Below are 15,824 nucleotides of genomic sequence, written 5' to 3'. Positions count from 1 at the left end.
CATCGCTGCTCTTTGCAGATGATGTGGTCCTTATGGCATCATCGGTCTGTGACCTTCAACAGTCACTGGATCGGTTCGCAGCCGAGTGTGAAGCGGTTGGGATGAGGATCAGCACCTCCAAATCTGAGGCCATGGCTCTCAGCAGGAAACCGGTGGATTGCCTACTCCGGGTAGGGAATGAGCCATTACCCCAAGTGAAGGAGTTCAAGTACCTCGGGGTCTTGTTCGCGAGTGAGGGGACGATGGAGCGAGAGATTGGCCGGAGAATCGGAGCAGCGGGGGGGTATTACAGTCACTTTACCGCACCGTTGTGACGAAAAGAGAGCTGAGCCAGAAGGCAAAGCTCTCAATCTACCGGTTGATCTTCGTTCCTACCCTCACCTATGGTCATGAAGGCTGGGTCATGACCGAAAGAACGAGATCACGGGTACAAGCGGCCGAGATTTGTTTTCTCAGACGGGTGGCGTCTCCCTTAGAGATAGGGTGAGAAGCTCAGCCATCCGTGAGAGACTCGGAGTAGAGCCGCTGCTCCTTTATGTTGAAAGGAGCCAGTTGAGGTGGTTCATCTAGTGAGGAGCCACCTGGGCGCCTCCCTAGGGAGATGTTCCAGGCACGTCCAGCTGGGAGGAGACCCCGGAGCTGCTGGAGCTGCTGCCCCCGCGACCCGACCCCGGATAAGCGGTAGACGATGGATGGATGGATGGATTGTTTGACTGATGTGATTTTGAGGTACTTGTACTTCAATTGAGTTTTTCCATTTCCTGCTTCTTCATACTTCTCCTCCGCTACATCTCAGAGGGGAATATTAAACTTTTTACTGCATTTATCTTCTGCATTTACAAAATATATATTTTTTATTATTATAGGTTAAGGTTTTGATAACAACCTACCTGTATATTTAAATGTATATATTTACCAGCTGCAACACTGTAACAGACTAAAGATGGAAATGATTTAGTCACGAGAATAACACAAATAAATAGAGTAAAAAATAAAAAGTGTATAAAAAGTAGCCAAATAACAAGTAGGATACATGTAATAAAATAAGAAAAGTGCACATGATATTGAAAGTTAATATTGCAATATAATGCAAAAACAATTAAGAAAAATATAAAATATAAAAACTAAAGTTGTCAGATAAATGTAGTCGAGTAAAAAGTTTAATATTTATCTCCAGGATGTAGTCGAGTAAAAGTGAAAGTAGCATTAAATGGAAAGTACAAGTATCTCAAATGAGTATTTAAATGCAGCACAGAACTCTTGTGTGTGTTTCGCCTCTGAACGTGCTCCTGGTGGGAGTACAAGACTTTAGCAGTATTTGTACATTTACTGGATATTCAGCGGCGCAGCAGCAGACTCACAATACGCTCTCTGTGCTCCGCGCGCTCACAAACACGCGCTCATTGTTCGCTGCCTGACACTCTCAAACACACATTATGCCAATCTGCCAATGAATCCACAATGGAGTCCGTGGTGTGTGTGTGTGTGTGTGTGTGTGTGTGTGTGTGTGTGTGTGTGTGTGCTGGGCGGTGATGTAACTAGGGTTCGTATAAACAGCTGATTATGATCACAGGAAAGTGATACAGACGTTTAGAAACACTTTGTTTTTAATGTGATGTACTCGAGTACTTTTACTTAATTACATTTCACCATTAATGTTGAACGTTTTAGTTGCTTCACAGATTTATATTTTTTTGAGTTTATAAAATATGATGCTAAATATTTATTTAATATTAATTAAGTCATTTTTCAAGTTTTTCATGGTTTCAGATTTGCTGCTTTTCCTTGTTAATAATATTAATGTATTAGTAATAATATTAATGTATTAGTAATAATGTTAATAATATTAATGTATTAGTAATAATGTTAATGTATTAGTAATAATGTTAATAATATTAATGTATTAGTAATAATATTAATGTATCGTAATAATGTTAATAATATTAATGTATTAGTAATATTAATGTATTAGTAATAATGTTAATAATATTAATGTATTAGTAATAATATTAATGTATTAGTAATAATGTTAATAATATTAATGTATTAGTAATAATGTTAATAATGCTAATGTATTAGTAATAATGTTAATAATATTAATGTATTAGTAATAATGTTAATGTATTAGTAATAATGTTAATAATATTAATGTATTAGTAATAATGTTAATAATATTAATGTATTAGTAATAATATTAATGTATTAGTAATAATGTTAATAATATTAATGTATTAGTAATAATTAATGTATTAGTAATAATGTTAATAATATTAATGTATTAGTAATAATGTTAATAATGCTAATGTATTAGTAATAATGTTAATGTATTAGTAATAATGTTAATAATATTAATGTATTAGTAATAATGTTAATGTATTAGTAATAATGTTAATAATATTAATGTATTAGTAATAATGTTAATAATATTAATGTATTAGTAATAATATTAATGTATTAGTAATAATGTTAATAATATTAATGTATTAGTAATAATATTAATGTATTAGTAATAATGTTAATAATATTAATGTATTAGTAATAGTGTTAATAATATTAATGTATTGGTAATAGTGTTAATAATATTAATGTATTAGTAATAATGTTAATAATATTAATGTATTAGTAATAATGTTAATAATATTAATGTATTAGTAATAATGTTAATAATATTAATGTATTAGTAATTATATTAATGTATTAGTAATAATGTTAATAATATTAATGTATTAGTAATAATGTTAATGTATTAGTAATACTGTTAATAATATTAATGTATTAGTAATAATGTTAATGTATTAGTAATAATGTTAATAATATTAATGTATTAGTAATAATGTTAATAATATTAATGTATAGTAATAATATTAATGTATTAGTAATAATGTTAATAATATTAATGTATTAGTAATAATATTAATGTATTAGTAATAATGTTAATAATATTAATGTATTAGTAATAGTGTTAATAATATTAATGTATTGGTAATAGTGTTAATAATATTAATGTATTAGTAATAATATTAATGTATTAGTAATAATGTTAATAATATTAATGTATTAGTAATTATATTAATGTGTTAGTAATAATGTTAATAATATTAATGTATTAGTAATTATATTAATGTATTAGTAATAGTGTTAATAATATTAATGTATTAGTAATAATATTAATGTATTAGTAATAATGTTAATAATATTAATGTATTAGTAATAATATTAATGTATTAGTAATAATGTTAATAATATTAATGTATTAGTAATAGTGTTAATAATATTAATGTATTAGTAATAGTGTTAATAATATTAATGTATTAGTAATAATATTAATGTACTAGTAATAATGTTAATAATATTAATGTATTAGTAATTATATTAATGTATTAGTAATAATGTTAATAATATTAATGTATTAGTAATAATGTTAATAATATTAATATATTAGTAATAATGTTAATGTATTAGTAATAATGTTAATAATATTAATGTATTAATAATAATGTTAATAATATTAATGTATTAGTAATAATGTTAATAATATTAATGTATTAGTAATAATGTTAATAATATTAATGTATTAGTAATAATGTTAATGTATTAGTAATAATGTTAATAATATTAATGTATTAGTAATAATGTTAATGTGTTAGTAATAATGTTAATAATATTAATGTATTAGTAATAATATTAATAATGTTAATGTATTAGTAATAATGTTAATAATATTAATGTATTAGTAATAATATTAATGTATTAGTAATAATGTTAATAATATTAATGTATTAGTAATTATATTAATGTATTAGTAATAATGTTAATAATATTAATGTATTAGTGATAATGTTAATAATATTAATGTATTAGTAATTATATTAATGTATTAGTAATAATGTTAATAATATTAATGTATTAGTAATAATGTTAATAATATTAATGTATTAGTAATTATATTAATGTATTAGTAATAATGTTAATAATATTAATGTATTAGTAATATATTAATGTTAATGTATTAGTTAATAATATTAATGTATTAGTAATAATATAATATTAATGTATTAGTAATAATATTAATGTATTAGTAATAATGTTAATAATATTAATGTATTAGTAATAATATTAATGTATTAGTAATAATGTTAATAATATTAATGTATTAGTAATTATATTAATGTATTAGTAATAATGTTAATAATATTAATGTATTAGTAATTATATTAATGTGTTAGTAATAATGTTAATAATATTAATGTATTAGTAATAATGTTAATAATATTAATATATTAGTAATAATGTTAATAATATTAATGTATTAGTAATAATGTTAATAATATTAATGTATTAGTAATAATATTAATGTATTAGTAATAATGTTAATAATATTAATGTATTAGTAATAATATTAATGTATTAGTAATAATGTTAATAATATTAATGTATTAGTAATAGTGTTAATAATATTAATGTATTGGTAATAGTGTTAATAATATTAATGTATTAGTAATAGTGTTAATAATATTAATGTATTAGTAATAATGTTAATAATATTAATGTATTAGTAATAATGTTAATAATATTAATGTATTAGTAATAATATTAATGTGTTAGTAATAATGTTAATAATATTAATGTATTAGTAATTATATTAATGTATTAGTAATAATGTTAATAATATTAATGTATTAGTAATTATATTAATGTGTTAGTAATAATGTTAATAATATTAATGTATTAGTAATAATGTTAATAATATTAATATATTAGTAATAATGTCATGTTATGTAATGTTTTATTGTCTTTCTTACCTTAGGATAACAATACTAGTTATTTTGAGATAATGACATAAATAACTTGTGATCTTGAGAAAACAAACAAAACGTTTGAATTGTGGCCGTTTAGGGCTTCCGTACAATTAGTGAAAATAGTGAAAAATTGTTTTGTTATTTCTGCAAAAGCAATATTTGTTATTTCCAGATGGCGACATAAAAACGTGTGATCTCAAGAAAACATCAAATTAATTTTTTTAAATGAAATGAAAAGTTTTGAATCATGGCTGTTCAGGGCTTCCATACTTTAGAGTTACAACAATAATGTAATGTTATAACAGTCACATTCATATACTAATATACTTTCCTGATTATACTTTGAGCTGCAGAGTGATTTTAGTACTTTTACCACTAATGTCTCAGCAGAACTCAGAGAACATCTGTAGACAAGAGTGAAGCTCGAGGTCACATCGTGCACAGCAGGAATTTAAAGGAGAGGAAATCCTTTCCCTTCCTGCTCCTGGGGGGGCAGAGAGGGGGCAGGGGCGTGCATGAGGCCGGATTGCGCCACTCGGAAAATGGAGTCAATGAATAGATGGCACAGGGGTATTAATGGAGTGGGGGGGCAGGAGGAAACTCCCCCTGAAGGCGTTCCTCCTCGCGGACTGTACTCTGAGACAACACCGTCACGAGCCGCGCTGTTCCCACGTTTCCTCTGCGCGAGCTCCGCACATCACAGATGAGCTCATTGTGAATATTTCCCCGGAGAGCTTCACGCCTGCGGACACTTTGTGGAGGTTTCCAGCGGAGAAGACTTGCACTCGGATATAACGTCGACTCGCAGGTAAAACTCTTGAATGTAACAGGAACAGAGTTCTGAGCACGCTTCTCCAGATGTGGACAAGGATTCCGGATTACTACAAGTCCCTTAGAGTACAAGTAGAAGCTGATTACTTCAGTACACGGGGATCAAAGTACCCTAATGCTACTTTATAACAAAGTACTCATGTCAGCTGTTTTATAAACTGTTAGGTAGTTTAATATATAACAAGCAGCATATTTTAGACGGTGATCACGTTTTACATGTAAAATATACAACCAGTGGTGAAGAGAAGCATAAAGAATACAAGTACAAGTGCAGTGAAGCTGTTGTTTGAGTACAAATATACAAGTATTAATCACAAAATGTAGTATCAAAAGTAAAGCAGATGAGCTATTCTGTGTAACAAAGCATCATATTATTAAAGTGATCGCATGTTTTATATGTAGAATATCACTTTTTTAAAGTAACTAGTGGTGAAGAGAAGCATACAAATACTCCTGCACTGAAGCTGTTGTTTAAGTATAAATATAGATATAATAATATAATATATAAAGTATTATTAGCTACTTTATGCAGAACATGTCTCTCATGATAAACTGTTAAAGATTTAAAACTGTTACAATACATCAAACGTCACCAGCTGATCCTTTGTTTTGTGAGAACAATTTAAAGTATCAAAAGTAAAGGTACATAATGAAAAAGTACTAACACCACACTGTAAAATACTTCACTACAAGTAAAAGTCCTGCATTCAATATGTTACTGAAGTAAAATTATGTCCATATTATTATTATAATAAAGTTCTGCCTGCAGGAATCAGGGTGTGATGCTGAGAGGCTCAATGTAACTTTATACAGAGTTATATCATTTAATCAGATGATCACATGTATTTAAAATCTGAATTAGTTAATAATTAGAAACCAGTAGTGGAACATGGAAGAAGGAAATCCTACATTACAAGAAGAAGTCCGGTAAAGGTTCTGGCAACTAAAAGTACTTTCAGTGTCCAATTATCCTTATATCATTGAGTGATATGTATTTATATTAATATATCTTTGTTATTATATTAATATATCGTTGTTATTGCTGCTTTCACATGTGAACACTTAAAGTACATTTTGCTGATACATGTTTCACTTTCACAGTGAGGTTTTAGTATTTTTACTTAAGTATGTAGTGAGACAGAGAAATGTGTAATGTCCCTGAAGGTAACGTTTCCTCTCTCTCCTGTCATGGTGTCATCAGTCCTGTGTTGTATATGTAGTGAGACAGAGACATGTGTAATGTCCCTGAAGGTAACGTTTCCTCTCTCTCCTGTCATGGTGTCATCAGTCCTGTGTTGTATATGTAGTGAGACAGAGACATGTGTAATGTCCCTGAAGGTAACGTTTCCTCTCTCCTGTCATGGTGTCATCAGTCCTGTGTTGTATATGTAGTGAGACAGAGAGATGTGTAATGTTCCTGAAGGTAACATTTCCTCTCTCCTGTCATGGTGTCATCAGTCCTGTGTTGTATATGCAGTGAGACAGAGACATGTGTAATGTCCCTGAAGGTAACGTTTCCTCTCTCCTGTCATGGTGTCATCAGTCCTGTGTTGTATATGCAGTGAGACAGAGACATGTGTAATGTCCCTGAAGGTAACGTTTCCTCTCTCCTGTCATGGTGTCATCAGTCCTGTGTTGTATATGTAGTGAGACAGAGACATGTGTAATGTTCCTGAAGGTAACGTTTCCTTTCTCCTGTCATGGTGTCATCAGTCCTGTGTTGTATATGCAGTGAGACAGAGACATGTGTAATGTCCCTGAAGGTAACATTTCCTCTCTCCTGTCATGGTGTCATCAGTCCTGTGTTGTATATGTAGTGAGACAGAGACATGTGTAATGTCCCTGAAGGTAACATTTCCTCTCTCCTGTCATGGTGTCATCAGTCCTGTGTTGTATATGTAGTGAGACAGAGAGATGTGTAATGTCCCTGAAGGTAACATTTCCTCTCTCCTGTCATGGTGTCATCAGTCCTGTGTTGTATATGTAGTGAGACAGAGAGATGTGTAATGTCCCTGAAGGTAACGTTTCCTCTCTCTCCTGTCATGGTGTTATCAGTCCTGTGTTGTATATGTAGTGAGACAGAGAAATGTGTAATGTTCCTGAAGGTAACGTTTCCTTTCTCCTGTCATGGTGTCATCAGTCCTGTGTTGTATATGCAGTGAGACAGAGACATGTGTAATGTCCCTGAAGGTAACGTTTCCTCTCTCTCCTGTCATGGTGTCATCAGTCCTGTGTTGTATATGTAGTGAGACAGAGAGATGTGTAATGTTCCTGAAGGTAACATTTCCTCTCTCCTGTCATGGTGTCATCAGTCCTGTGTTGTATATGTAGTGAGACAGAGACATGTGTAATGTCCCTGAAGGTAACGTTTCCTCTCTCCTGTCATGGTGTCATCAGTCCTGTGTTGTATATGTAGTGAGACAGAGACATGTGTAATGTTCCTGAAGGTAACGTTTCCTTTCTCCTGTCATGGTGTCATCAGTCCTGTGTTGTATATGCAGTGAGACAGAGACATGTGTAATGTCCCTGAAGGTAACATTTCCTCTCTCCTGTCATGGTGTCATCAGTCCTGTGTTGTATATGTAGTGAGACAGAGAGATGTGTAATGTCCCTGAAGGTAACGTTTCCTCTCTCTCCTGTCATGGTGTTATCAGTCCTGTGTTGTATATGTAGTGAGACAGAGAAATGTGTAATGTCCCTGAAGGTAACGTTTCCTCTCTCTCCTGTCATGGTGTCATCAGTCCTGTGTTGTATATGTAGTGAGACAGAGAAATGTGTAATGTTCCTGAAGGTAACGTTTCCTCTCTCCTGTCATGGTGTCATCAGTCCTGTGTTGTATATGTAGTGAGACAGAGACATGTGTAATGTCCCTGAAGGTAACGTTTCCTCTCTCTCCTGTCATGGTGTCATCAGTCCTGTGTTGTATATGTAGTGAGACAGAGAGATGTGTAATGTCCCTGAAGGTAACGTTTCCTCTCTCCTGTCATGGTGTCATCAGTCCTGTGTTGTATATGTAGTGAGACAGAGAGATGTGTAATGTTCCTGAAGGTAACGTTTCCTCTCTCTCCTGTCATGGTGTCATCAGTCCTGTGTTGTATATGTAGTGAGACAGAGAATGTGTAATGTCCCTGAAGGTAACGTTTCCTCTCTCCCTGTCATGGTGTCATCAGTCCTGTGTTGTATATGTAGTGAGACAGAGACATGTGTAATGTCCCTGAAGGTAACGTTTCCTCTCTCTCCTGTCATGGTGTCATCAGTCCTGTGTTGTATATGTAGTGAGACAGAGACATGTGTAATGTTCCTGAAGGTAACGTTTCCTCTTCTCCTGTCATGGTGTCATCAGTCCTGTGTTGTATATGTAGTGAGACAGAGACATGTGTAATGTCCCTGAAGGTAACGTTTCCTCTCTCTCCTGTCATGGTGTCATCAGTCCTGTGTTGTATATGTAGTGAGACAGAGACATGTGTAATGTCCCTGAAGGTAACGTTTCCTCTCTCTCCTGTCATGGTGTCATCAGTCCTGTGTTGTATATGTAGTGAGACAGAGACATGTGTAATGTCCCTGAAGGTAACGTTTCCTCTCTCTCCTGTCATGGTGTCATCAGTCCTGTGTTGTATATGTAGTGAGACAGAGAAATGTGTAATGTTCCTGAAGGTAACGTTTCCTCTCTCTCCTGTCATGGTGTCATCAGTCCTGTGTTGTATATGTAGTGAGACAGAGAATGTGTAATGTTCCTGAAGGTAACGTTTCCTCTCTCCTGTCATGGTGTCATCAGTCCTGTGTTGTATATGTAGTGAGACAGAGACATGTGTAATGTCCCTGAAGGTAACGTTTCCTCTCTCCTGTCATGGTGTCATCAGTCCTGTGTTGTATATGTAGTGAGACAGAGACATGTGTAATGTTCCTGAAGGTAACGTTTCCTCTTCTCCTGTCATGGTGTCATCAGTCCTGTGTTGTATATGTAGTGAGACAGAGACATGTGTAATGTCCCTGAAGGTAACGTTTCCTCTCTCTCCTGTCATGGTGTCATCAGTCCTGTGTTGTATATGTAGTGAGACAGAGACATGTGTAATGTCCCTGAAGGTAACGTTTCCTCTCTCCTGTCATGGTGTCATCAGTCCTGTGTTGTATATGTAGTGAGACAGAGAGATGTGTAATGTCCCTGAAGGTAACGTTTCCTCTCTCCTGTCATGGTGTCATCAGTCCTGTGTTGTATATGTAGTGAGACAGAGAATGTGTAATGTCCCTGAAGGTAACGTTTCCTCTCTCTCCTGTCATGGTGTCATCAGTCCTGTGTTGTATATGTAGTGAGACAGAGAAATGTGTAATGTTCCTGAAGGTAACGTTTCCTCTCTCCTGTCATGGTGTCATCAGTCCTGTGTTGTATATGTAGTGAGACAGAGACATGTGTAATGTCCCTGAAGGTAACGTTTCCTCTCTCTCCTGTCATGGTGTCATCAGTCCTGTGTTGTATATGTAGTGAGACAGAGAATGTGTAATGTTCCTGAAGGTAACGTTTCCTCTCTCCTGTCATGGTGTCATCAGTCCTGTGTTGTATATGTAGTGAGACAGAGAAATGTGTAATGTCCCTGAAGGTAACGTTTCCTCTCTCCTGTCATGGTGTCATCAGTCCTGTGTTGTATATGTAGTGAGACAGAGACATGTGTAATGTTCCTGAAGGTAACGTTTCCTCTTCTCCTGTCATGGTGTCATCAGTCCTGTGTTGTATATGCAGTGAGACAGAGACATGTGTAATGTCCCTGAAGGTAACATTTCCTCTCTCCTGTCATGGTGTCATCAGTCCTGTGTTGTATATGTAGTGAGACAGAGACATGTGTAATGTCCCTGAAGGTAACGTTTCCTCTCTCTCCTGTCATGGTGTCATCAGTCCTGTGTTGTATATGTAGTGAGACAGAGAGATGTGTAATGTCCCTGAAGGTAACATTTCCTCTCTCCTGTCATGGTGTCATCAGTCCTGTGTTGTATATGTAGTGAGACAGAGAGATGTGTAATGTCCCTGAAGGTAACGTTTCCTCTCTCTCCTGTCATGGTGTTATCAGTCCTGTGTTGTATATGTAGTGAGACAGAGAAATGTGTAATGTCCCTGAAGGTAACGTTTCCTCTCTCTCCTGTCATGGTGTCATCAGTCCTGTGTTGTATATGTAGTGAGACAGAGAAATGTGTAATGTTCCTGAAGGTAACGTTTCCTCTCTCTCCTGTCATGGTGTCATCAGTCCTGTGTTGTATATGTAGTGAGACAGAGACATGTGTAATGTTCCTGAAGGTAACTTTTCCTCTCTCCTGTCATGGTGTCATCAGTCCTGTGTTGTATATGTAGTGAGACAGACATGTGTAATGTCCCTGAAGGTAACGTTTCCTCTCTCTCCTGTCATGGTGTCATCAGTCCTGTGTTGTATATGTAGTGAGACAGAGAGATGTGTAATGTCCCTGAAGGTAACGTTTCCTCTCTCCTGTCATGGTGTCATCAGTCCTGTGTTGTATATGTAGTGAGACAGAGAGATGTGTAATGTTCCTGAAGGTAACGTTTCCTCTCTCTCCTGTCATGGTGTCATCAGTCCTGTGTTGTATATGTAGTGAGACAGAGAGATGTGTAATGTCCCTGAAGGTAACGTTTCCTCTCTCACCTGACATGGTGTCATCAGTCCTGTGTTGTATATGTAGTGAGACAGACATGTCTAATGTCCCTGAAGGTAACGTTTCCTCTCTCTCCTGTCATGGTGTCATCAGTCCTGTGTTGTATATGTAGTGAGACAGAGAGATGTGTAATGTCCCTGAAGGTAACGTTTCCTCTCTCCTGTCATGGTGTCATCAGTCCTGTGTTGTATATGTAGTGAGACAGAGAGATGTGTAATGTTCCTGAAGGTAACGTTTCCTCTCTCTCCTGTCATGGTGTCATCAGTCCTGTGTTGTATATGTAGTGAGACAGAGAGATGTGTAATGTCCCTGAAGGTAACGTTTCCTCTCTCACCTGTCATGGTGTCATCAGTCCTGTGTTGTATATGTAGTGAGACAGAGACATGTGTAATGTCCCTGAAGGTAACGTTTCCTCTCTCTCCTGTCATGGTGTCATCAGTCCTGTGTTGTATATGTAGTGAGACAGAGACATGTGTAATGTTCCTGAAGGTAACGTTTCCTCTCTCATCTGTCATGGTGTCATCAGTCCTGTGTTGTATATGTAGTGAGACAGAGACATGTGTAATGTCCCTGAAGGTAACGTTTCCTCTCTCCTGTCATGGTGTCATCAGTCCTGTGTTGTATATGTAGTGAGACAGAGACATGTGTAATGTTCCTGAAGGTAACGTTTCCTTCTCTCCTGTCATGGTGTCATCAGTCCTGTGTTGTATATGCAGTGAGACAGAGACATGTGTAATGTCCCTGAAGGTAACATTTCCTCTCTCCTGTCATGGTGTCATCAGTCCTGTGTTGTATATGTAGTGAGACAGAGACATGTGTAATGTCCCTGAAGGTAACGTTTCCTCTCTCTCCTGTCATGGTGTCATCAGTCCTGTGTTGTATATGTAGTGAGACAGAGAGATGTGTAATGTCCCTGAAGGTAACATTTCCTCTCTCCTGTCATGGTGTCATCAGTCCTGTGTTGTATATGTAGTGAGACAGAGAGATGTGTAATGTCCCTGAAGGTAACGTTTCCTCTCTCTCCTGTCATGGTGTTATCAGTCCTGTGTTGTATATGTAGTGAGACAGAGAAATGTGTAATGTCCCTGAAGGTAACGTTTCCTCTCTCTCCTGTCATGGTGTCATCAGTCCTGTGTTGTATATGTAGTGAGACAGAGAAATGTGTAATGTTCCTGAAGGTAACGTTTCCTCTCTCTCCTGTCATGGTGTCATCAGTCCTGTGTTGTATATGTAGTGAGACAGAGACATGTGTAATGTTCCTGAAGGTAACTTTTCCTCTCTCCTGTCATGGTGTCATCAGTCCTGTGTTGTATATGTAGTGAGACAGACATGTGTAATGTCCCTGAAGGTAACGTTTCCTCTCTCTCCTGTCATGGTGTCATCAGTCCTGTGTTGTATATGTAGTGAGACAGAGAGATGTGTAATGTCCCTGAAGGTAACGTTTCCTCTCTCCTGTCATGGTGTCATCAGTCCTGTGTTGTATATGTAGTGAGACAGAGAGATGTGTAATGTTCCTGAAGGTAACGTTTCCTCTCTCTCCTGTCATGGTGTCATCAGTCCTGTGTTGTATATATAGTGAGACAGAGAGATGTGTAATGTCCCTGAAGGTAACGTTTCCTCTCTCACCTGACATGGTGTCATCAGTCCTGTGTTGTATATGTAGTGAGACAGAGACATGTGTAATGTCCCTGAAGGTAACGTTTCCTCTCTCTCCTGTCATGGTGTCATCAGTCCTGTGTTGTATATGTAGTGAGACAGAGACATGTGTAATGTTCCTGAAGGTAACGTTTCCTCTCTCACCTGTCATGGTGTCATCAGTCCTGTGTTGTATATGTAGTGAGACAGAGACATTTGTAATGTTCCTGAAGCTAACGTTTCCTCTCTCACCTGTCATGGTGTCATCGTCTATATTGTATTTAACGCTGTCAGTCGTCTCTCAGATGTTCTGCAGTGTGTGAAGCTGCATAAAGTGAAGTGCACGTATCTTAAAAGTGCACGTGGTTACTTCCCCTCCATGGTTTCACGGTGCAGTATTAGTATGAGTATATAGTGTCAGTACTTTTACTCCATGTACTGATGAGGATACGTACAGTATTATAGCACATTATTGCAGCTCACAGTTTACACTTTATAGTTTCTGTCTCAGTGATTTGATAGTAAAGTGTTAAATCATCACCGGGATGCAGGATGAAGCATGTGGCGTGTGCATGAGGAGTCTGACTCATCCCCCCCCCCCCCCCCCCCACACACACAGTGGGCCAACCCGCCCTCTAAACATGCTAGTCCTTTATCTTCCTCATACATGTGCAGCTGCTTTCAGCCCAGCACACTTTCTTCTTCTTTAAAGGAACTCTCTCCATGAGGTTCCAGCCTTCAGCTCAGGTCTCTCTGGTTCTCTGCGTGTTGTTTTGTTAGAAACTCTCCGGAGCTGTCGGCCTGCTGCAGAATCTGGTGTGTAGGTGAGGCCTTCAGCACGGGAAGCTCAACCGAGAGGTTGGGCAAAGTTATTAAAGGCTGAGGAAGAGATGTGCAGAGTTATATATACTGTATATATATATCCTCCCTTCCTCCCCCCCCTTTTTTCTTGTCTGTTACCTGTTGTAGCCAGTCGGTGTGTTACCTGTAGAGTGTGTTACATGTAGAGTGTGTTACCTGTGGAGTGTGTTACCTGTGGAGTGTGTTACCTGTGGAGTGTGTGTTTACTGTAGATGTGTTACATGGTGAGTGATGTTCCCTGTGGAGTGTGTTACCTGTGGAGTGTGTTGCCTTGGAGTGGGTACCTGTGAGTGTGTTTACCTGTAGAGTGTGTTACATGTGGAGGTGTTACCTGTGGAGTGTGTTACCTGTGAGTGTGTTACCGTGTGAGTGCCTGGTTACATGTGATGTGTTACATGTGGAGTGTGTTACCTGTGGAGTGTGTTACCTGTGGAGTGTGTTGCCTGTGGAGTGTGTTACCTGTAGAGTGTGTTACCTGTGGAGTGTGTTACCTGGGAGTGTGTTACCTGTAGAGTGTGTTACCTGTGGAGAGTGTGTTACCTGTGGAGTGTGTTACCTGTGGAGAGTGTGTTACCTGTAGAGTGTGTTACCTGTAGAGTGTGTTACCTGTGGAGTGTGTTGCCTGTGGAGTGTGTTACCTGTGGAGTGTGTTACCTGTGGAGTAGTGTGTTACCTGTGGAGAGTGTGTTTACCTTGTGAGTGTGTTACCTGGAGTTGTTCTTGTGGAGTGTGTTGCCTGTGGGAGTGTGTTACATGTAGAGTGTGTTACCTGTGGAGTGTGTTACCTGTGGAGTGTGTTGCCTGTGAAGTGTATTACCTGTGGAGTGTGTTACCTGTGGAGAGTGTGTTACCTGTGGAGTGTGTTACCTGTGGAGTGTGTTACCTGTGGAGTGTGTTACCTGTGGAGTGTGTTACCTGTGGAGTGTGTTACCTGTGGAGTGTGTTACCTGTGGAGTGTGTTACCTGTAGAGTGTGTTACCTGTAGAGTGTGTTACCTGTGGAGAGTGTTGCCTGTGGAGTGTGTTACATGTAGAGTGTGTTGCCTGTGGAGTGTGTTGCCTGTGGAGTGTGTTACCTGGTGGTAGGGAGTGTTTACGTTGCGTGGTGTTACATGTGGAGTGTGTTACCTGTGGAGTGTGTTACCTGTGGAGTGTGTTACCTGTGGAGTGTGTTACCTGTGGAGTGTGTTACCTGTGGAGTGTGTTACCTGTGGAGTGTGTTACCTGTGGAGTGTGTTACCTGTGGAGTGTGTTACCTGTGGAGTGTGTTACCTGTGGAGTGTGTTACCTGTGGAGTGTGTTACCTGTGGAGTGTGTTACCTGTGGAGTGTGTTACATGTAGAGTGTGTTACATGTGGAGTGTGTTACCTGTGGAGTGTGTTACCTGTGGAGTGTGTTGCCTGTGGAGTGTGTTACATGTAGAGTGTGTTACCTGTAGAGTGTGTTACCTGTGGAGAGTGTGTTACCTGTAGAGTGTGTTTACCTGTGGAGAGTGTGTAAGCCTGTGGAGTGTGTTACCTGTGGAGAGTGTGTTACCTGTAGAGTGTGTTACCTGTGGAGTGTGTTACCTGTGGAGTGTGTTACCTGTGGAGTGTGTTACCTGTAGAGTGTGTTACCTGTAGAGTGTGTTACCTGTGGAGAGTGTGTTACCTGTAGAGTGTGTTACCTGTGTCTGTGTCCTCGGTGGCCGGCCTGGACTGAGTGTGAGGAAAGTGGAGCAGCAGAAGCATCAGGATGCAGGACAGCAGCAGCTGGAAGCAGCGGGAGGAAGACATGTTGTCCATCAGCTGAGAGGTCCAGACGGGACACGCTGCAGACACAGAGACAGACAGCTTCACAATCACTCCTTCTTAATGCTGTTTCAATGCTTTAGGCAATTTACTGCTTTACATTACTGAGGACCATCTTCCAAAAGCACACCATCAGTATCAGAATTGATTTCTTCCCTTCAAGAAAGCCAATGGTTTCAATGCATTGTACAGAAGAAGAATTGTAAATAATGATCACATCCACCCAGGATGACAAAAATGATCTACACATTTAT

Source organism: Cottoperca gobio, chromosome 12 (genome assembly GCF_900634415.1).
Source record: "Cottoperca gobio chromosome 12, fCotGob3.1, whole genome shotgun sequence".
Taxonomy (NCBI): Eukaryota; Metazoa; Chordata; class Actinopteri; order Perciformes; family Bovichtidae; genus Cottoperca; species Cottoperca gobio.
Note: the sequence above shows the minus strand (reverse complement) of the source record.